Raw genomic sequence first — 21,611 nt, 5'->3', positions numbered from 1 at the left:
GCCCCAGTGGATGCTTTTTTATTTCTTTATTTTTTTCCATCGTCCTACCTTGATAGAAGCGCAAACTCTTCTCACTGTAGCATTCCAGCTGTTCTCTCTTTAAATCTCAGGTTGAATTCATAGGTTTTCAGGATGATTTGAAAGTTATCTAGGTAAATTGGTGGGGACAGGTGACTTGGGGACCCTACTCTTCCGCCATCTTGCCCCGCCTCCCAGGTTTTCTTTCTATTTTTCTTTTTTTTTTTTTTTAACTTCAGTTCCCTCTAAACAATGCAGTATTCTCCCAATGGCAGTAAGAACTTCAATGTGGTCATACCCTCAACAACATTTAAGCACTTACTATGTACCAGGCACAAGTCTTCGCAAGAGGTTTATGGCAGTGAACAAAAGGAAATTCCATGCACTCACAGAGATTTAATTCTAGATGGGGAAGAAAGGGTAGGTAGGGGTCAAAAAAGTAAGTTATTTGTTATGGCAGACTGCGTAAGTTCTAGGATGAAAGCCTATTCTTAGGCTTTTTTTTTTTTTCACTTACAAAGAGATTATAAAACTTTATTGTGGCATCACACAGCAGAAACGAGTTTGCAAGGCCAGGACTATCTTGGGGTCCTCAGAAGGGGTTGCCCCAGAGGCCAGGGCACAGAGGAAGGGGGCAAGCCATTGCCAGGAGGGTGGCTACAGCCAGGGAGCCAGCCTGTGCCCAGGCGCTCTTGCAATGCCACACTGCAGGGGACCAGAGCGTCTGGCCGGGAGCTTCGGAGCTTCGGGAGGGCAAGGACTCCTGGGTGGCGGGTGGAGGCGGGCTCAGGGCACCATGTTCCACCACTTGAAGGAGAAGGGCTGCCGGCGCACATTGGTGCCCCAGTGGACCTCCCCGTGCTGCATGTGGTAGGCGTAGAAGTCGTCGATGAAGGTGCAGTGCAGGCCCAGCAGCTCCAGCAAGGACCGCACCTTCTCCTCCAGGCAGCACTGGCCATTGATGATGGGACCGAAGGGCTTGGGGATGCCCAGGTGCTTCCCCAGCACCAGCATGTTCACCATGTTTGGAAAATAGGCTTCATCCTTGAGGATCCCACTGTTCTCCTCCTGGAGCTTGAAGAGCTGGGGGATGTCCACGATGTCCCTCTCACTCAGGCCCAGCTCCCGCTTCAGCACCTCCCGGTTCCAGTCGATGCATTTCTCCACGTATGAATCCTGGTCTCTCAGTTTCTTGTCTGACAGGATGTCCTTTACTTTCTGCTTTTTTTTTTCCTGATGCCTTCAGAGAGTGCAGCCTCCCCGTGGCCCCCCCACTGAGCTGCTCCTCCAGCAGTGCGTAGCAGGCCCGGGGGCTGGCCAGCAGCAGCCGGAAGCCCTTCTTGGGCCCGGGCACGAAGCTCAGGAACTCGTCCACGTGGCCCACAAACAGCCAGTCGGAGTAGAGCTTCACAGGCGCCTGCACCTGCTGGGCGCCAAGGAAGTCCTGCACAGCCTGGGGCCTGGTGCATCTCCTGGCTCTCCTTGCTGGGGTAGCTGCCGCTCCCAATGAGGATCCTGCCCAGAGGGTACTTCTTCCTCCCAACCGTGACCGGGGGACTCACTTCCAGGTTTCCAAAGGAGTGGAAAGTAGTAACCTCTCCAGTCTCGGGCCCTCAAGTCACGTAGCCAAAATCTGGACCCAGCAAGCACTTGATGGGGAAGTCCTTCAGGCCCCTGTTCCTCGGAGAGTCAAAGACCATGGGCAGGGTCTTGTGTGGGGCTTGGATGTAGCCGATCTCTATATCGTCCTGCATCCACCGATCATCGTTGCTCTGTTCCTTGGAGGGGATGGTCAGCTTGCACTTGGCTTCCTTAGCCACAGCAGTTACTAATTTCAGGAAAGCATGGAGAATATGAGAGCGTCCCTGTAGCATGCAAAGTGACGGGACAGGATGGCCGGTTCCGAGGGGAATGTACGACGGCCATGCAGGAGGGGTTGGAGTCCAAGAGAGCCTCTCATAAGTCCTGGGAACATAACTGTGAGAGGTGGAAAACCAAGGTACCTTACAAAGTTTCAAACAGATTCGAGGCAGATGCTGTAAAGTTTAGGAAATAGCAGGTACAGAGGAAACAGATTGCTGTGTTCCAGTTATACAGAAGAGCTAAATAAGTGGTGCATCATCATGATGGTTTAGATTTGAATTAAGAAAGCGATCATACCAACAAAAAGAAAACATGACATTATAAAGCCTTTGGAATTAAATAAAACAGCAAATGAATTGCATAAAAAAACGCAAATTTTTTTTAACAAATGACATTTTATTATTCAAATGATATAATATCAACACCAATGCTAATAAAAATAGAGGCTGAATTCATCAATGGCAAAGTCAGTTGTATTTCACTTGAAGATACCCACATTTCGAAGTAAGCCTTTTGTAGACAGATGAAAATCCTCTATTATGTAGAGTTTTAATCTTTACCTATTAAAGACTGGGCAAGGCAAAGCCATCCCTACTAGCAGAGCAAGAAAAGCAGAGATGGAACCGGTGTGTCTCCATACACTTGGAGCTATGAATACTTTTCTGTCTTGCAGTTTAAGATGAAGAAAATTCTTTTTCTCTACTAATGTCTTTAAATGTTGAGATTCTGGGTTCTTTTCAGAGTTTTACAGGATGCTGCTTTGCTCTATTTCTAGGCTATTAGAAGCAATAACGTTTAACCTCAAAGAATCAGTATGGGGTTGGTAACATGGTGACCCTTCCTTTAAAAGCAAAGGACATACAAAAAGGAAGTTTTTCATCAGCAAGCTGGTGGGAGGTGGGGTCCAGTAAAGGAAGTCCTCAATGATATTACACTTCAGAAAACACTGGAAGGATATAAGTGATGAGCCATGTCGATATCTAGAGTTAAAAGTATTAAAGACAGAAAAAATACATTTATAGTATATAAAAATACAATTGAGCTATATCCTAAAAAATTTTCTGAAGCAGTCTGGGTAGTTCAGACTGCCTTCAGCTCAGGTCATGATCTTGGGATCCTGGGATGAAGCCCCATGTCATCTTGGGCTCCATGCTCAGTGGGGAGCCTGATTCTCTCTCTCCTCCCCGCTTACACTGTCTCTCATTATCTCTGCCACTGTCTCTGTCTCCTCTCAAATAAATAAAATCTTTAAAAAGATATATTTCTGGGAAAAATACTCTTATTACTTATAATGCATTGTTTTACATTCTATTTCAGCATTGCATATAGAACACGTTTCACCCAAATCCACTGAAATAACAGCCTACTAATAGATGTCATCCTACAATTTTAAAACCAAAGCACCAGTAGTTACAAAGAGGAACGAGATTGCTAGTTCACTCTACAGAGACCATGCCAACTTTGTAGGGCCCAAAGGACAGTAAAGTGGTAAGGAACATCCTAGTGAGGGGAGCACAGATACAAGTAAGCTTAGTGGTGACAGTCCTCCATAGGCCAAAACTAATGGTAGGAGATGCTACTATGGAACTCGTCTCACAAATGCCGAAGGAGACGATGGAATTCTGACACTGCAGATGCCAGATGGCAACACTAACAAAGGTGGAGCAAGTACAAAACTATAAAGGGCACAGGATGAAAACGTAACTAGAAGGCCTCTGCTCACAGAGATCTGTGGTGATGGCCTGTGGACCACAGTGTTCCTAAGACACAGTGTAGCTTATATAATTGAAGTGGATCAGCACCTTCTCTTGAGGTAGACAGCAGTACGTATTTGCTGTATTACCCTGTGACAATCTTAATTCTTGTTTTCTCCATCACAATATATTCCTAAGGGACCTGGATTATCATGCAATTCTTGATAATGTTCTGATCCATTCTATTGATAACATATTAATCTCTACATTTTGGCTCAGTGTCAGTCATTACAAGAACTGTTACCCCAAAAAATCATATATTGAGTAGCTTACCAATAAATGTATTTCTCACAGTTCTGGAGGTTGACAGTTCAAGATCAGGGTGCCAGCGTGGTCAAATTCTGATGAGAACCCTCTTCTGGATCACAAAACTGCTAACTTCTCATTGAATCATGTAGCAGAGAGCACAGAAGAGGAAGCAAGCTCTCTGGTGATTCTTACCAAGGACCCTAAATCCAACTCATGGGGCCCCACCCTCATAACCACATTTAATCCAAATTAATTCCCAAAGACCCCAATTCCTAATACCTAATATCATATTGGGGGTCTGGGTTTCAACAAATGAATTCTGGCAGGACACACACATTCAGTCCATAACAACTAGAAACCAAAAATTACATCATCTTGGATTTATAATGCACATAAAACAACTATAACACAAACAACAATGCCAGGGAGGAGGTAAATGGAGTTTTATGGTTGCAAGGTTTTGACATTTTATGTGAAATGGTACATTATTAACTCTAACTAGAAGGTGAAAAGTTGAAGTATACTGTATGTAATGCAGAGAAATACTGCTAAAAAGTCAACAAATCAATTAAAGTAGAATTCTAAAAATATTCAAATTCAACAGAAAAAAAGCAAAAAATTAGAGATAAAAAAAGAGGAACCAAACATAAATATTGAAATTACAGAACTAAATCAATCAATAACTACATTAAATATTAATGAAAGAAATGAGGATAGGTATGGTAGTTTTTGAGAAGGCCAAGTATGATTTTGAAAGGCATCTGCTTCATGTTGGGCATCTACAGTCTCCAGGAAGTGGTAGGGTACTCCTCTCTATTAGAGAGGAATGGGTTCTTCCACTAGCCTGAATTTCACACAAGTCTTTAACACCTGCACCATTGCAATCCCTTACCATCCTGAAGCTATTAAACCTTGAGCATGACTTAGGACACAGCCTCACTTCTCAGGACATAAGAATCTTCTGAATGCTTTTATGGAGGTCTACTATCCTTCACTGTGTGCCCTGTGTTGACAGCTAACTTGAACCTGTATCTTCAAGCCTTCTTTTTTTTTTTTCTTTAAGATTTTATTTATTTATTCATGAGAGCCACAGAGAGATACAGAGACTGAGGCAGAGGGAGAAGCAGACCCCACACAGGGAGCCTGATGCAGGACTTGATCCTGGGACTCTGGGATCACGCCCTGAGCCAAAAGCAGACACTCAACTGCTGAGCCACCCAGGCATCCCATCTTCAAGGCTTGTAAGGCAGAAAAGTCAGTAACTCCACAACTCATAAACTTATCACTGCCTCATCTTGTTCAAGTGCTATAGCTACTATACAAATCTATCCAACCTCACGCTCATCTATCACACAGGAGAATCCTTCTATTACAGGATGATGATGATTATCCTCATACTTGCCATTAGCAATGTGGCCTTCATTGCCATCTGACTAATAAGCAATCTAGTTTTAGATTCTCAAACTCGAGTTCTCATTTCTAGGACCACTTTTGGGACCAACAGTACTACTCAGGTTTTGCACAAAAGCTGAGACAAGGAATCAGGCACAGATTATTTTGGAGGTCACTTCGGGAGAACAGAGGGAATGAAGAGAGTTGGACAGGAAAGTGGAGAAGTTAATAAAGTGCCACTGAAGAAAAAACAGTGTCTAGGGGATCCCTGGGTGGCTCAGCGGTTTAGCGCCTGCCTTTGGCCCAGGTTGTGGTCCTGGAGTCCCAGGATCAAGTCCCATGTCAGGCTCCCTGCATTCTCCCTCTGCCTGTGTCTCTGCCTCTCTCTCTCTCTCTCTCTCTCTCTCTCTCTCCCTCTGCCTGTGTCTCTGCCTCTCTCTCTCTCTCTCTCTCTCTGTGTGTGTGTCTCTTTTGAATGAATAAATAAAATCTTTTAAAAAATCATGAAAAAAAAATAGTGTCTAACACCACTGCAGACTCTGAGTACCACCTCAGAATCGATCCTGTTGAGGGATGACTGGGGCAAAATTAACATCCATTGTATTTTTTGTACCATTTTCTTACTGTTGGCTCCTAGTCCACTAGTAGTGATGTTTTATCACGTTGAATGAAATGTAGAAAATTACTACCTATGTTCTTTACAGGCTCTATTTCAAAATATAATTATCTTTAGTATTTTTATATGTAGAGTACCACATCAGGTGGTGTTATTTTTTTTTGCTTCCAATATGAAATAATTAAGAAACTTATAAAAATAATTTTGTACTTGCCCATATTTTTATCCATTTCCTTCTTTCTCTTCTGAATTTCCAAGACTCCTCTGTTTTCATTTTCATGAAAAACTTCTGTTAGCCACTGTTTGAAGGTAGGTCACCATGTAATAAATTCTGTTTTCCTTTATCTGAGAAAATATCTCCCTTTTACTCTCAAGGGCTATTTTTAATATAGAATTCACAGTACATAATTATTTAATCGCTTGAACAATTTCATGCCATGTACTCTGGCCTCCAGGGTCTCAGGTGAGAAATCTCTTGCCATTTGTATTGCTGTTCCTTAAAAGTTAATACACAGGTTTTCTTCAAACTTCAAGATTTTTTTTATTAGTTTTAGAAGGTTGATTAAAACGTGTCTCTGCAATGAAGGCCACATTAATGGCAATGCATTAAAATGTATTAATTTATTCTCTGTGGTTTACTTTCCTTCCTCAATCTGTATATGTTTTCTGCCAAATTTGAGAGGTTTTCAAATACAGGCATACCTTGTCTTACTGTGCTTTGCTTTCCTGCACCTCACAGATACTGCATATTTTTACAAATTAAAGTTTTGTGATGATCCTGCATCCAGCAACTCTACTGGCACTGTTTTACCAAAAGTATCTGTTCACTTCATGTCTCTTTGTCACCTTTTGGTTACTCTCACAACACTTCAAACTTATCTATCATTATTATTGCTATGGTGATGTAACCAGTCATCTTTGATGTTAGCATTATAATTATTCGGGGCACCAGAACTGTGCCCATACAGGATGACAACCTTAATAATGTGTGTTCTGACTATTCCACCGACCAGCCATTCCCCCATCATTCTCCCTCTCCGTGGATCTCACTATTCTTTGAAACACAAGAGTATTGAAATTAGGCCAATTTATACCCTACAGTGTCCTCTAAGTGATAAGTGAAAAAAAGCACATGTCTCAGATTAAATCAAAAGCTAGAAATGATTCAGCTTAATGAAAAAGGCAGGTCAGAAGCCAACACAGGCCAAAAGTTAGGCCTCGTGTGTCAGCCAAATTAGGAATGCAAAAGAAAAGTTTTGGTAGGAAATTAAAAGTGTTACTCCAGTGAACACACAGATGATAAGAAAGTGAAACAGCCTAATCACTGGTATGGAGAAAGTCTGTCTGGTTTGGATAGAAGGTCAAACCAACCACCACATTCCCTTAAGCCAAAGACTATTCTAGAGCAAGGTCCTAACTCTCTTCAATTCTGTGAAGGTTGAGAAAGGTGAGGAAGCTGCAAAGAAAAGTTGGAATCTTGAGGAGGTTGGTTCATGACATTTAAAGAAAGAAGCCATCCTCATAACACACAGTGCCAGGTGAGGCAGCAGATGCTCATGTAGAAGCTGCAGCAAGTTCTCCAGAAGACTGGGCTGAGATAATTCAGGAAGGTAGCTACACTGACCAGCAGATTTTCAGTGTAGACAAAGCAGCCTTCTATTGGAATAAGATGCCACCTAGGACTTTCATAGCTAGAGAGAAGACAATGCCTGGCTTCAAGGCTTCTAAGACAGGCTGACTACATAGGGACTAATGCAGTTGGTGACTTTAAATTGAAATCAATGTTCACTTGCCATTCCAAAAATCAGGGGGTCCTTAATAGTTATGTTGAATCTACTCTGCCTGTATTCTACAAATGGAACAATAATGCTTGCATGACAACACATCTGTTTATAATGTAGTTTACTGAATATTTTAAGTCAATTTTTGGTAAGTAATACCCAGCTAAAATTCTCTCCCTCTCCCTTTGCCCCTCCCCTGCCTTGCACTCCCTCTCAATCAAAAAAGAAAAAAAAATACATTTTAACTACCCAGGACACCTGAGTGGCTCAGTGGTTGAGTGTCTGCCTTCTGCCCAAGGTATGATCCTGGAGTCCCAGGATTGAGTCCTACATGGGGCTCCCTTCATGGAGCCTGTTTCTCCTCCCTCTGCCTATGTCTCTGCCTCTCTTTTTCTGTGTCCCTCATGAATAAATAAAATCTTTAAAAAAAATAAAAAAGACTATAGCTGCCATAGATAGTGATTTCTCTGATAGATCTGGGCAAAGTAATTGGAAACCTTCTGAAAAGGATTCCCTATTCCAGATGCCATCAGGAACATTTGTGATTCATGAGAAAAGGTCAAAATATCAACATTAACAGGAATTTGGAAGAAGATGATTCCAACCCTCATGGAGGACTTTGAGGGGTTCAAGAATTCAGGGGAGGAAGTAACTGCAGATATGGTGGGAATACCATGGAACTCTTAAGTGGACCTGGAGCCTGAAAATATGACTGAGTTACTATAATCTTATGATAAAACCTGAACAGATGAGATGTTGCTTCTTATGGATGAACAAAAAAAGTGAGTTCCTGAAATGGAATCTACTTCTGAAGATGCAGTGAAGATGGTTGAATTGACAAGAAAGGACCCAGACTATCATATAAACTTGGTTGATTAAGCAGCAGCAGGGGTTGAGAAGACTGATTCCAATTTTTAAAGAAGTTCTGTGAGTAAAATGCCATCAAATGGCAGCACATGCTACAGAGAAAACGTTCATGAAAGGAAGCATTAATTGACGTGGCAAAATTTGCATTATTGCTGTAAGAGATTGCCATGGCCACCTAACCTTCAGCAACAAACACCCTGATCAGTCAGCAGCCAACAAGGCCAGGCCTTCTGCCCGCAAAAAGATTACAGTTCCCTGAAAGCTCAGACAATGGTTAGCACATTTTAGCAATAAAGTATTCTTAAGTTAAGGTATATACTCTTTTTTCTTTAGATATAATGCCTATCGCACACTTAACAGACTACAGTATGGTGTAAACAAAATTTTCATAAACACTGGGAAACCAAAAACTTCATCTGACTCACGTTACTGCAATATTTGCTTTATTGTCATGATCTAGAACTGAACCTCTAAGGTATGCTTGTATCTGACAAAGAACTACAATCCAGAATATACAAAGTACTCTCAAACTCATCAGTAAAACCACAAGCCAGTAAGAAAATGGGCAAAAAACAAAAAGAACTGTTTCAACAAAGAGCAACACAAGAAAGCAAATACACAGATGAAAACATTTTATTTTATTTATTTTTATTTATTTATGATAGGCACACAGTGAGAGAGAGAGAGAGAGGCAGAGACACAGGCAGAGGGAGAAGCAGGCTCCATGCACCGGGAGCCCGATGTGGGACTCGATCCTGGGTCTCCAGGATCACGCCCCGGGCCAAAGGCAGGCGCTAAACCGCTGCGCCACCCAGGGATCCCAGATGAAAACATTTTAAACACCATTAGAGAAATTCAAATTAAAATGACTGCTATCACTATGCACCTATCAATTTTTTTCATATATTTTTTTAATTTTACTTATTTGAGAGACAGAGTAAGCAAATGTGAGAAAGCATGAGTCTGGGGGAAGGCAGGGGCAGAGGGAGAAGCAGCAGACTCCCTGCTGAGCAGGGAGCCTGATGCGAAACTCAATCCCAGGACCCCAGGATCATGGCCTAAACCAAAGACAGACACTTATCTGACTGAGACACCCAGGCATCCCTATCAGAATTGTTAAAACAAAGAAGAGTCCTAAGATAAATGATGATGAAGATGCAGAGAAACTAGATGACTTATACATTACTGATAGGAAGACAAAAATGGTATATTCATAGCAGCTTTTTTGTAGTAGCCCAAAACTGCAAAAACTCCAAATATCTATCAATGAATTAATAGTTAAACAAAATGTTACACACACACACACACACACACACACATATATATATTATATATATATAAAAACACAGAACACTTTTCAGCAACAAAAAGGAATGAACCATTGGTATTAGTAATAACCTGGATGAATATTCAAGGTGTTACTAGTCTAGGGAAAAAAGCTAATCCCAAAGGTGACATACATATATATTTACATAACATGTTTGAACTGACAGTGAGGGAGGCACACAGGAGTAAAGAGGGTGTGGTTATAAAAGGGCAACATATGAGAGGTCCTTGTGATGATGGAACTATACTGTATTTTTACTATGGTGGCAGATACACATAAGTGATAAAGTTGTATTGTCCTAAATATATATATCCAAACAAATGAGAAGAAGAAAATTGGAGAAATCTGTGTAAGGCCTGAATTGTATCAATATCAATATCCTGGTTGTGATATACATGATATTTTTTACCCATTAGTGAAAACTGGGTAATGTTCACAGGACTTGTATATACGGTTTCTTAAAACTGCATGTGAATCTACTGTCATCTCATAAAAATTCAATTTAAAAACATAGCAAGATGGTAGATGTTCAAATAAGAACTTATGCCAAATAAAAGCATTTAAAAAGAAAGGCAGGGATTATCAGACAGGAAGAGAAAACAAAAGTCTATCATATAAGAAAATTCACTTTAAATAAAAAGACAAATATAGACTAAAGAAAGATGAAATTAGATAACTATGCAAACACTAATCATAAAAAGCTGAAGTAGTTATATTAATATCAAAAAAGTAGATTTCAGCAAAAAGGAATTTTTCCAGGAATAAATAGGGAAATTTCATAGAAAGAAAAAAGTCATACAAACTTAATGTAACTGTACCTAAAATAAGAGCTTCAAGTTACATGACAAACCAACAACAGAAAAACACAAAGTCACAATTTACAGCTAAAAATAACATACCTTTCTCAGGAATTGACAGAACTGAAAGGGAAATTCAACATGAGCATACATACAATGTGGAAAACATTATCAACCAACTGACATAACATCTCACCCAGTAATAGCAATATACATAATCTTCACATTCACATGGAACATTCACCTAGAAAAACTTAAGTAAAAGCATAAAGATTATATTCTCTGAACATAAACAAGTTAGAAATGAATAGAAAAAAAACCTGGAAAAACTCCCAAATATTTAGAAATCACACAAGGCTTTTCTTTTTTTTTTTTTTTTTTTTTTTTTTTTTTTTTTTACACAAGGCTTTTCTAAATACCCGTGGCAGGGGTGGGTGGAGAAACCTCAAAGTAAATTAGAAAATATTTTGAACTAAATGAAATGAACACATAGCTTTCCAAAATTTCAGATGCTAAAGTGAAACTCAGAACTTTAAAAGCTTATAATTAAAATGAAAATGGTAAAAAAAAGAAAATCCACCTTTCATTTAGTGAGTTAAAAAAAGAACTAAATCTATAATGAATGGGAAGAGAAAAATAGTAGAGAACAGAAGTCAATGAAAAAAAGACAAATAGAGAAAATCAATGAAACCAAAAGCTCCTTCTTTTGAAGAACATAATCAGTACAACTATAAATTTCCTCTAAACTGATGAAAAAAAAAAGAAAGCAAATTATCAATATAAATGAAAGAGGGGCAATTGGTACATACCATACAGACACTATTCATTATGGAATATTGACACAACTGTCTTTAACACAGTATCTGCAAATCAAACTCAGCAATATATAAATGATGGACCACAACCAAGTAGATTTTTATTCCAGAAATACGAGGTTGTTTAAACATTTAAAAATATATAAAGATAATTAATCATATTAGGAAAATTTAAAAAAGGAATCATATGATTATTAGATTTTATGCTTAAAAGAACTAAGGACAAAAATCAACATTTTTCATGGTAAAACTCTCAGCAAATTCAGATGAGAAACAACATTATGGACCTGAAAAATCCACAGCTGACATGAAACATACGGTGAATGACTCAGAGTTGTCCCCCAAGACTGAAAGTAAGGCAAGGATGTCTTTTGCCACCAGTTCTCTTCTGCATTGTAGTGAGAATGCAGTAAAGGAAAAAAAAAGGTGTAAATAGCATAAAGATAGGAAAGAAAAAGGCAAGTACAGGGGACACGATCACATACAATTAGAAAATCTTATGGAATCAAAAAAGCTACCAAAATGATGTTTCTTTATCAAGGTTACAGGAAACAAGGTCAATACACAAGGATCAACTGTATTGCTACAGATTAACAAAAAACAACTGCAAGTGAAATTATATAAACAATACTACTTATAATAGCATTCAAATCAAGACAGACTTAAGGATAAATCTATCAACACCTACAATATCTGTACTCGGGCAATACAAAACACTGCCGAGAGAAATTAAAGACCTAATTAAATGGTGAGATGGATATTCATGGATCAGAAAAGTCAGTATTATTAAGATGTCAACTTTCCCCAAACAGAATCAATAAAATCCTAAAGAAATATTAAGGCAGCTTTTTTTTTTTAAGGAAATGACAAGTTCATTCTAAAATGTATGTAGAAATGCAAAAGGCTTGGAAGAGTCAAAACAATTCTAAACAAGAGAACAAAGTTGGAGAATTTCACTTAAAGACTTATAATTTCATTTAAGACTTACAATTTCATTTAAAGACTTATAAACAAAGATATAGGAATACAGACAATGTAGAGAAGATAAACAGGTCAGTAAGACAGAATAAAGGGTCCATAGGCAGAAACCACCCCCCATAAACAAATACAAATAATCAGTGGATATTTTAATGGGTACTAAGTAATTCAATGGAGAAAAGATAGTCTTTTCAAAAAACGGTGCTAAAAAAATTAAATGTTCAAATGGAGTAATATATAAACTTTGACCCTTAACACACACTGTATACAAAAATGTATTCCAAATAGATCATATACATAAACATAGAGCTAAAGTGTTTAGAAATCAAGGGGGAAAATCTTTCATACCATTGGGTCTGTAAAGATTTCTTAGAAAAGATTAAAACTGATAAGTTGGACTTTATCAAAATGAAAAATTCTAAAAAGCCACAAATTGGGGTGTGGGTGGGGGGGAATGTACAAATTGGGGGGAAATATTCAATTAAAAAACCTTAAAACTAAAAAATCAGACAGACCTAGAAGCAAGCAAACGATTTAAACATATGCTCACAAAATAAGATATACAAATGGCCAATAAGTGAAAGATGCATAACATCATTATTTAATAAGAGAAATGCAAATGAAAACCACTTGGAAATGCCACTATGCACATTAAAATGGCTATATTAAAAAGTAATATCAAGTATTGAAAAAAATGTGAAATAACTATAAGTCTTCCACACTGATGAGAGAAATGTAAAATGGAATAAAGCACTTCAGGAAAGTCTAACATGACATATACTAACCCTACAAACTCAGAAATTTTACTCCTAAGTATTTACTCAAGAGAAATAAAAACACACATATTAAAATCCACAGGAAGTTTACTGCAGCTATGTTCATAACAATCAAAAACTGGAAAGAGAAAGGATAAACAAACTGTAGTATATGCATACAATCAAATATGACTTAAAAATTAAGGTGTTACTGATACATGCTAAAATATGGACACATCTCAAAATCATGCTGAATGAAAAAGACGACAAGGAAGAAGACATCTTGTGTATCTCCATTTATGTGCAATGATATTAAAACAAAACAAAACAAAACAGAAGTCTAACCTAGTTACAAAAAGCAGATCACTGGTTGCCAGGGGCTAGGAGGAAGGTGACTGAGAAACCTGGGTGTGATGTCTCTCTTAACTGTAGGAGTCATATATACGAGTATACTGTTACTAAAGTTGCCTACTTAAATAGGGTATATTTAACCGTATTTAAATTATTGCCCAGAGTTGGTTAAAAAAATTAGGAAATATTATCTTAATAAAGCTCTTATGTTTTGAAAATCATACCCAGAAAAATAGACAATATTGTTGTTACAGTCATATATGATGTTTTATTAAAATCAATCAGCTAAAGCTGAATATATCAATATGTATAAATATCAAAACCATGTATTTGAAGACAAAAGCAAGTTGCAAAATGTGTGTTCCCACAGATATACTAGCAAAACAATGTTATTACATCACAAAGAAATATATGTAAAATATTACTATAAAAGTAATAAGATGTGAGATCAATATTAACCTAATTTAGAAAAGCACTGAAGAAAAAAAAAAAAAAAAAAAAAAAAAAAAAGAAAAGCACTGAAGGTGGTAAAAGTTATAGGATATGGAACAGATTTGAGGATGGAATGCAGATACTTCAATTATTTTCATAATACATTACTTTCAAACTACAGCAGGCACACCACTGGTTATGATATTCCTCATAACTGGACACACATATGAAATATTTCACTAAAACAACACAAAGTTTGTCTCCCCTGGAAAGGTGGGCTATCATTGGATCAAGAGGCTTGAATTCAAGAATGTAAACTATGTTGAGCTTCCTGTAAATTTGAATTGAGGCATAAAGGTCAAATGCCCTAGAGTACTCTAGAGGCAGTACTCTATTTTCATTAACAGTCAATGTTATTTCTGCTTCCTAAACTAAGAAGAGGAAGCAGATACATCCTCCAGACTGTCCCTGGGTGGTGGCATTATATATTCTGGTAAAAATATATAATGGTTCTCTAATCCATGGAGAAAAACCCTAGAGTAGATTCCAGGATGAACCAGACCATCTAGCATTATTTGCAAAGGTAATAGCATAGTTTAGGGGCAAATTAATAAAAAAACTATGATGGCTCATGATAGGGAGGGCCATGGGGTGACAGATGTTTTTCCAAAAGTGAAATCAAAGACTAAGATTATTCAATTTATTCTTTTCAAAAAGCTTCACATACCACAGCTAATGTTTTTAATAAATGTCTATTTTCAGCTTTACTTCTATTTAAAAATTTGAGATCAGAGAAAAACATAACGTTAATAATCATATATTTAAAGAATTTCTGTTTATATTTTGTAAAGACACCCATCCTTCAATACAACCTTCAGATATAATAAAGCCTGAATTTTGTTAAAGCCTGCACATTCAAAACATCTTTACGACTTCTTCCGACATCAATTTTCTTGCTCAACAAAATGGCATTTCTTGATAAAGCCTCAACCACTTTTGCTGCTTTGGGTATCTCCCTATTATTTCCCTGACACTCATTGAGTACAACTTGTATATGAAGGTCTCAAAAAATACAAGCGTTGACACTTTTTCCGAAGTGTGGTCTGATTGTTATTTATGGCCAAATTCTGGAAGAATATTTTCATACATCTGTTTGACTGACAGTATTGTCTCCTACGTAAGTTCTTTGTTTTTTGTTTTTAATATACGTGTATTTTTTATTGAAGTTCAATTTGCCAACATATAGTATAGCACCCAGCGCTCATCCCATCAAGTGTCTCCCTCAGTGAAGTTTTTTGTTTAATAAGATCTACTTCATAATAAAATAATTCCTCACCTTCCCTATATGCATTAGTAAGGTTTCTTCTACTTTTAGTAGTAGTCACTTTTAGTTTTCTTATTTACAACAGATTTTCAAACATTCATTACATTCAGAGTATTTTCTACTATGAGTATTCTCTTATTTATTTTGGAAGATGACTGCTCCTGCCTGGATTATAACTGCAGTGTTTGCTCTAATTGTGCTTGGAGACAATGGGCTTTGGATAGGTTCTTAAACAGTCATCGTTACATTTTTCTGAGCATAAAGGTAACATGAAGGATAGCTGAGAATTCTTAGGGTAAATAAATATATCAATTGAATATTTTAGGTCCAGGCTTCTGTGGTCATAAATCTAAATAAAAACAAGAAAGGTAGCAATGTGGGAATAAAAGAAAATAAATTCTTAATACTATGTCAAAGCAAGTTTAAAATGGGGAAAAATTAGCATCTGGTGGTAGAATATCTGACAAAAGAAGCTTGAATATGCCACAACTAAAAACAACTGATGGCTTTGTTCATCTTCATCCTCTGCCTCTCTCTCTCTCTCTCTCTCTCTGTCATGAATAAATAATTTTTAAAATGATAATGATACTAACAACAGGAAAAGTTAACGGGAAAAGTAACCAGTATGAGCCGAGCACTGTTCCATGTACTTTTCATGTATTAATTCTCAAGAATCGCCAAATATGTTAGAAATTAAATGTGGACTTATATGGCAGGAAAGCATATCTGTGGGTAATACTTAGGAAGAAGGATTTAATAGGACGTTTGCACCAGTTCTGTGCCACAGAAATGAGATGTAGTCATATTTAAGGGTCAGTGAGGCACCTGGGTAGCTTGGTTAAATGTTTGACTCTTGGTTTCAGCTCAGGTTGTGATCTCAGAGTTGTGAGATTGAGGTTTAATGCCCATCATGGAATCTGCCTGAGATTCTCTCTCTTCCTCTGATCCTCCTCACACACATGTGCACTTGCTCTAAGTAAATAAAATATTTTTAAAAAGATAAAAAAATGGGTGATGGGCACTGAGGGGGGCACTTGTCGAGATGAGCACTGGGTGTTATTCTGTATGTTAGTAAATTGAACACCAATAAAAAATAAATTTATAAAATAAAAAAATAAAAATAAAAAGATAAAAAAGTTGAGTTGTTAAATGAGAAAAACATAAATTTACTATATTACATATTGAGTAAAATAGAATTCCAGATACTAACATGATAAATTAGATGCTTTGGGGGGCAAAGTCTAATTGCATTTAGGAATTAGAACAATCAAGAGTAAAACAGTATGTCAAAGTGTTTTGGGTAGTATCAGTGCAAAGTAAGAATATAAAAGGAATTTTTTAAAGTTTACAAAAATCTAATAATGATCTAACATTAGTAAGAAAGGAAGACAGAAAAATAAAATGATAGTATGACTCTCAGTTACAAGAAAAGAAGACTCTGTAGGTTGTCTTTTAGTTTTGTTGACTGCATCCTTTGCTGTGCAAAAGCTTCTTATCTTGATGAAGTCCCAATAGTTCATTTTTGCTTTTGTTTCTTTTGGCTTCATGGATGTATCTTGCAAGAAGCTACTGTGGCTGAGTTCAAAAAGGGTGTGGCCTGTGTTCTCCTCTAGGATTTTGATGGACTCTTGTCTCACATTTAGATTTTTCATCCATTTTGAGTTTATCTTTGTGTCTGGTGAAAGAGAGTGGTCTAGTTTCATTCTTCTGCATGTGGATGTCCAATTTTCCCAGCACCATTTATTGAAGAGACTGTCTTTCTTCCAATGGATAGTTTTTCCTCCTTTATCAACCATAAAGTTCAGGGTCCACTTCTGGGTTCTCTATTCTGTTCCATTGATCTATGTGTCTGTTTTTGTGCCAGTACCACACTGTCTTGATGACCACAGTTTGTAGTACAACCTGAAATCTGGCATTGTGATGCCCCGAGCTTTGGTTTTCTTTTTTAAAATTCCCCTGGCTATTTGGGGTCTTTTCTGATGCCACACAAACTTAAAATAATTTGTTCTAACTCTCTGAAGAAAGTCCATGGTATTTTGATAGGGATTGCATTAAACGTGTAAATTGCCCTGGGTAACATTGACATTTTCACAATATTAATTCTGCCAATTGATGAGCATGGAGTATTTTTCCAACTCTTTGTGTCTTCCCCAATTTCTTTCAGAAGTCTTCTATAGTTTTTAGGGTATAGATCCTTTACCTCTTTGGTTAGGTTTATTCCTAGGTATCTTATGCTTTTGGGTGCAATTGTAAATGGGATTGACTCCTTAATTTCTCTTTCTTCCGTCTCATTGTTAGTGTATAGAAATGCCACTGACTTCTGGGCATTGATTTTGTAACCTGCCACGCTACCAAATTGCTGTATGAGTTCTAGCAATCTTGGCGTGGAGGCTTTTGGGTTTTCTATGTAGAGAATATGTCATCGGCGAAGAAGGAGAGTTTGACTTCTTCTTTGCCAATTTGAATGCCTTTAATGTCTTTTTGTTGTCTGATTGCTGAGGCTAGGACTTCCAGTACTATGTTGAATAGCTGTGGTGAGAGTGGACATCCCTGTCTTGTTCCTGATCTTAGGGGAAAGGCTCCCAGTGCTTCCCCATTGAGAATGATATTTGCTGTGGGCTTTTCATAGATGGCTTTTAAGATGTCGAGGAATGTTCCCTCTATCCCTACACTCTGAAGAGTTTTGATCAGGAATGGATGCTGTATTTTGTCAAATGCTTTCTCTGCATCTAATGAGAGGATCATATGGTTCTTGATTTTCTCTTGCTGATATGATGAATCACATTGATTGTTTTACGGGTGTTGAACCAGCCTTGTGTCCCGGGGATAAATCCTACTTGGTCATGGTGAATAATTTTCTTAATGTATTGTTGGATCCTATTGGCTAGTATCTTGTTGAGAATTTTTGCATCCATGTTCATCGGGGATATTGGTCTGTAATTCTCCTTTTTGGTGGGGTCTTTGTCTGGTTTTGGAATTAAGGTGATGCTGGCCTCATAGAACGAATTTGGAAGTACCCCATCTCTTTCTATCTTTCCAAACAGCTTTAGGAGAATAGGTATGGTTTCTTCTTTAAACGTTTGATAAAATTCCCCTGGGAAGCCATCTGGCCCTGGACTCTTGTGTCTTGGGAGGTTTTTGATGACTGCTTCAATTTCCTCCCTGGTTATTGGCCTGTTAAGGTTTTCTATTTCTTCCTGTTCCAGTTTTGGTAGTTTGTGGCTTTCCAGGAATGCGTCCATTTCTTCTAGATTGCCTAATTTATTGGCGTATAGCTGTTCATAATATGTTTTTAAAATCGTTTGGGGGGGGGGAAATCGTTTGTATTTCCTTGGTGTTGGTAGTGATCTTTCCTTTCTCATTCATGATTTTATTAATTTGAGTCTTCTCTCTCTTCTTTTTAATAAGGCTGGCTAATGGTTTATCTATCTTATTAATTCTTTCAAAGAACCAACTCCTGGTTCTGTTGATCTGTTCCACAGTTCTTCTGGTCTCGATTTCGTTGAGTTCTGCTCGAATCTTTATTAACTCCCTTCTTCTCTTGGGTGTAGGATCTATTTGCTGTTTTTTCTGTAGCTCTTTTATGTGTAAGGTTAGCTTTTGTATTTGAGTTCTTTCCAGTTTTTGAATGGATGCTTGTATTGCGATGTATTTCCCCCTTAGGACTGCTTTTGCTGCATCCCAAAGATTTTGAACGGTTGTATCTTCATTCTCATTAGTTTCCATGAATCTTTTTAATTCCTCCTTAATTTCCTGGTTGACCCTTTCATCTTTTAGCAGGATGGTCCTTAACCTCCACGTGTTTGAGGTCCTTCCAAACTTCTTGTTGTGATTTAGTTCTAATTTCAAGGCATTATGGTCTGAGAGTATGCAGGGGACAATCCCAATCTTTTGGTATCGGTTAAGACCCGATTTGTGACCCAATATGTGGTCTATTCTGGAGAAAGTTCCATGTGCACTTGAGAAGAATGTGTATTCAGTTGAGTTTGGATGTAAAGTTCTGTAGATATCTGTGAAATCCATCTGGTCCAGTGTATCATTTAAAGCTCTTGTTTCTTTGGAGATGTTGTGCTTAGAAGACCTATAGAGTATAGAAAGAGCTAGATTGAAGTCACCAAGTATAAGTGTATTATTATCTAAGTATTTCTTCACTTTGGTTAATAATTGATTGATATATTTGGCAGCGCCCACATTCGGGGCATATATATTGAGGATTGTTAAGTCCTCTTGTTGAATAGATCCTTTAAGTATGATATAGTGTCCCTCTTCATCTCTCACTACAGTCTTTGGGGTAAATTTTAGTTTATCTGATATAAGGATGGCTACCCCTGCTTTCTCTAAGGACCATTCGAATGGTAAATGGTTCTCCAACCTTTTATTTTCAGGCTGTAGGTGTCCTTCTGTCTAAAATGAGTCTCTTGTAGACAGCAAATAGATGGGTCCTGCTTTTTTATCCAGTCTGAAACCCTGCGCCTTTTGATGGGGTCATTAAGCCCGTTCACATTCAGAGTTACTATTGAGAGATATGAGTTTAGTGTCATCATGATATCTATTCAGTCCCTGTTTTTGTGGAATGTTCCACCGAACTTCTTCTTAAAGGGGAATTTTAAGAGTCCCCCTTAAAATTTCTTGCAGAGCTGGTTTGGAGGTCACATATTCTTTTAGTTGCTGCCTGTCTTGGAAGCTCTTTATCTCTCCTTCCATTTTGAATGAGAGCCTTGCTGGATAAAGTATTCTTGGTTGCATGTTCTTCTCATTTAGGACCCTGAATATATCCTGCCAGCCCTTTCTGGCCTGCCAGGTCTCTGTGGAGAGGTCTGCTGTTACCCTAATACTCCTCCCCATAAAGGTCAGGGATTTCTTGTCTCTTGCTGCTTTAAGGATCTTCTCCTTATCTTTGGAATTTGCAAGCTTCACTATTAAATGTCGAGGTGTTGAACGGTTTTTATTGATTTTACGGGGGATCTCTCTATTTCCTGGATCTGAATGCCTGTTTCCCTTCCCAGATTAGGAAAGTTTTCAGCTAGAATTTGTTCAAATACATATTCTGGCCCTCTGTCCCTTTCGGCACCCTCGGGAACACCAATTAAAGGTAGGTTTTTCTTCCTCAGGCTGTCGTTTATTTCCCTTAATCTATCTTCATGGTCTTTTAATTGTTTGTCTCTTTTTTCCTCAGTTTCCCTCTTTGCTATCAACTTGTCTTCTATGTCACTCACTCGTTCTTCCACCTCGTTAACCCTCGTCGTTAGGACTTCTAGTTTGGATTGCATCTCAGTCAATTGATTTTTAATTTCTGCCTGATTAGCTCTAAATTCTGCAGTCATGAAGTCTCTTGAGTCCTTTATGCTTTTTTCTAGAGCCACCAGTAGCTGTATAATAGTGCTTCTGAATTGGCTTTCTGACATTGAATTATAATCCAGATTTTGTAATTCTGTGGGAGAGAGGACTGTTTCTGATTCTTTCTTTTGAGGTGAGGTTTTCCTTCTAGTCATTTTGCTCAGTGCAGAGTGGCCAAAGCAAGTTGTATTGGGAAAAGGAGAAAAAGGAGAGAAAGAAGGAAAGAAAAGAGAAAGAGAAGAAAAAGGAAGAAAAAAAACGAAAAAGAAAAAAAGGGAAGAAGAGAAAGAAAAAGAAAGGAGAAAAAAAGGGGGATGGGGGAAGGAAACAAATCAAAAAGCAAAACAAAACAAAACAGAAGACAAAAAAAAAAAAAAAAAGGCACCACGGGGGAGTATCTTCTGATTCTGTGTACTTTAAGTCCCTTGGCTTCCTCTGGAAGTTGTCAATCAGTCCAGCTGGTCTTCTGGGGGAGGGGCCTGCTGTGCTGATTTTCAGGTGTGAGCACTTGGGGGAGCCGCTGTGCCCCTGCCTGGTGCAGGGCTCAGTGGGGGTTGTTTACCCCGTGAGGCCCCAGGAGGAACAACCCCAGTGGCGGGGCCAGCTCTGCAGCCCTGGAGTCAGCTCCCGCAGTAGCTCCAGAGCTCTCCGTCTGCAGGGCCTGGAGGCTCTGGGCGGGGCCGCTGATCTGCTCAGCTCTGGGCAGGAGCGTCCTCGCTGTCCTGGGCCCTCCCGGCCTCTGCCTGTCCCGGGGGAGGCCGGATCCTGGGCTGTGTCCCGGCGCCCTGTGCTCCGGAGCCTGCGCTGGTGGATTCGCGCTCCCGGGCCACGCAGCCCCCTCCGCGGAGCCTCCGCCCGAGCACCCCGAGCTGCTCCTGGAACCGCGCAGCCACCTCCGCACGGAGCCTCTTCCTCTGCCCGAGACCCTCCGAGCTGCTCCCGGGGCCGTGCAGCC

General features: G+C 38.7%; 1 pseudogene; it reads right to left on the bottom strand.

Annotated features, from left to right (window-relative positions):
* Window positions 1-480: 480 nt before the first annotated feature.
* LOC606894 overlaps window positions 481-21,611 on the bottom strand; it is a 37,323-nt pseudogene continuing 16,192 nt past the window's right edge.

This window comes from Canis lupus, chromosome 4, assembly GCF_011100685.1.
Source record: "Canis lupus familiaris isolate Mischka breed German Shepherd chromosome 4, alternate assembly UU_Cfam_GSD_1.0, whole genome shotgun sequence".
NCBI classification, from domain to species: domain Eukaryota; kingdom Metazoa; phylum Chordata; class Mammalia; order Carnivora; family Canidae; genus Canis; species Canis lupus.
This window is presented reverse-complemented; position numbering and strand designations above follow the sequence as displayed.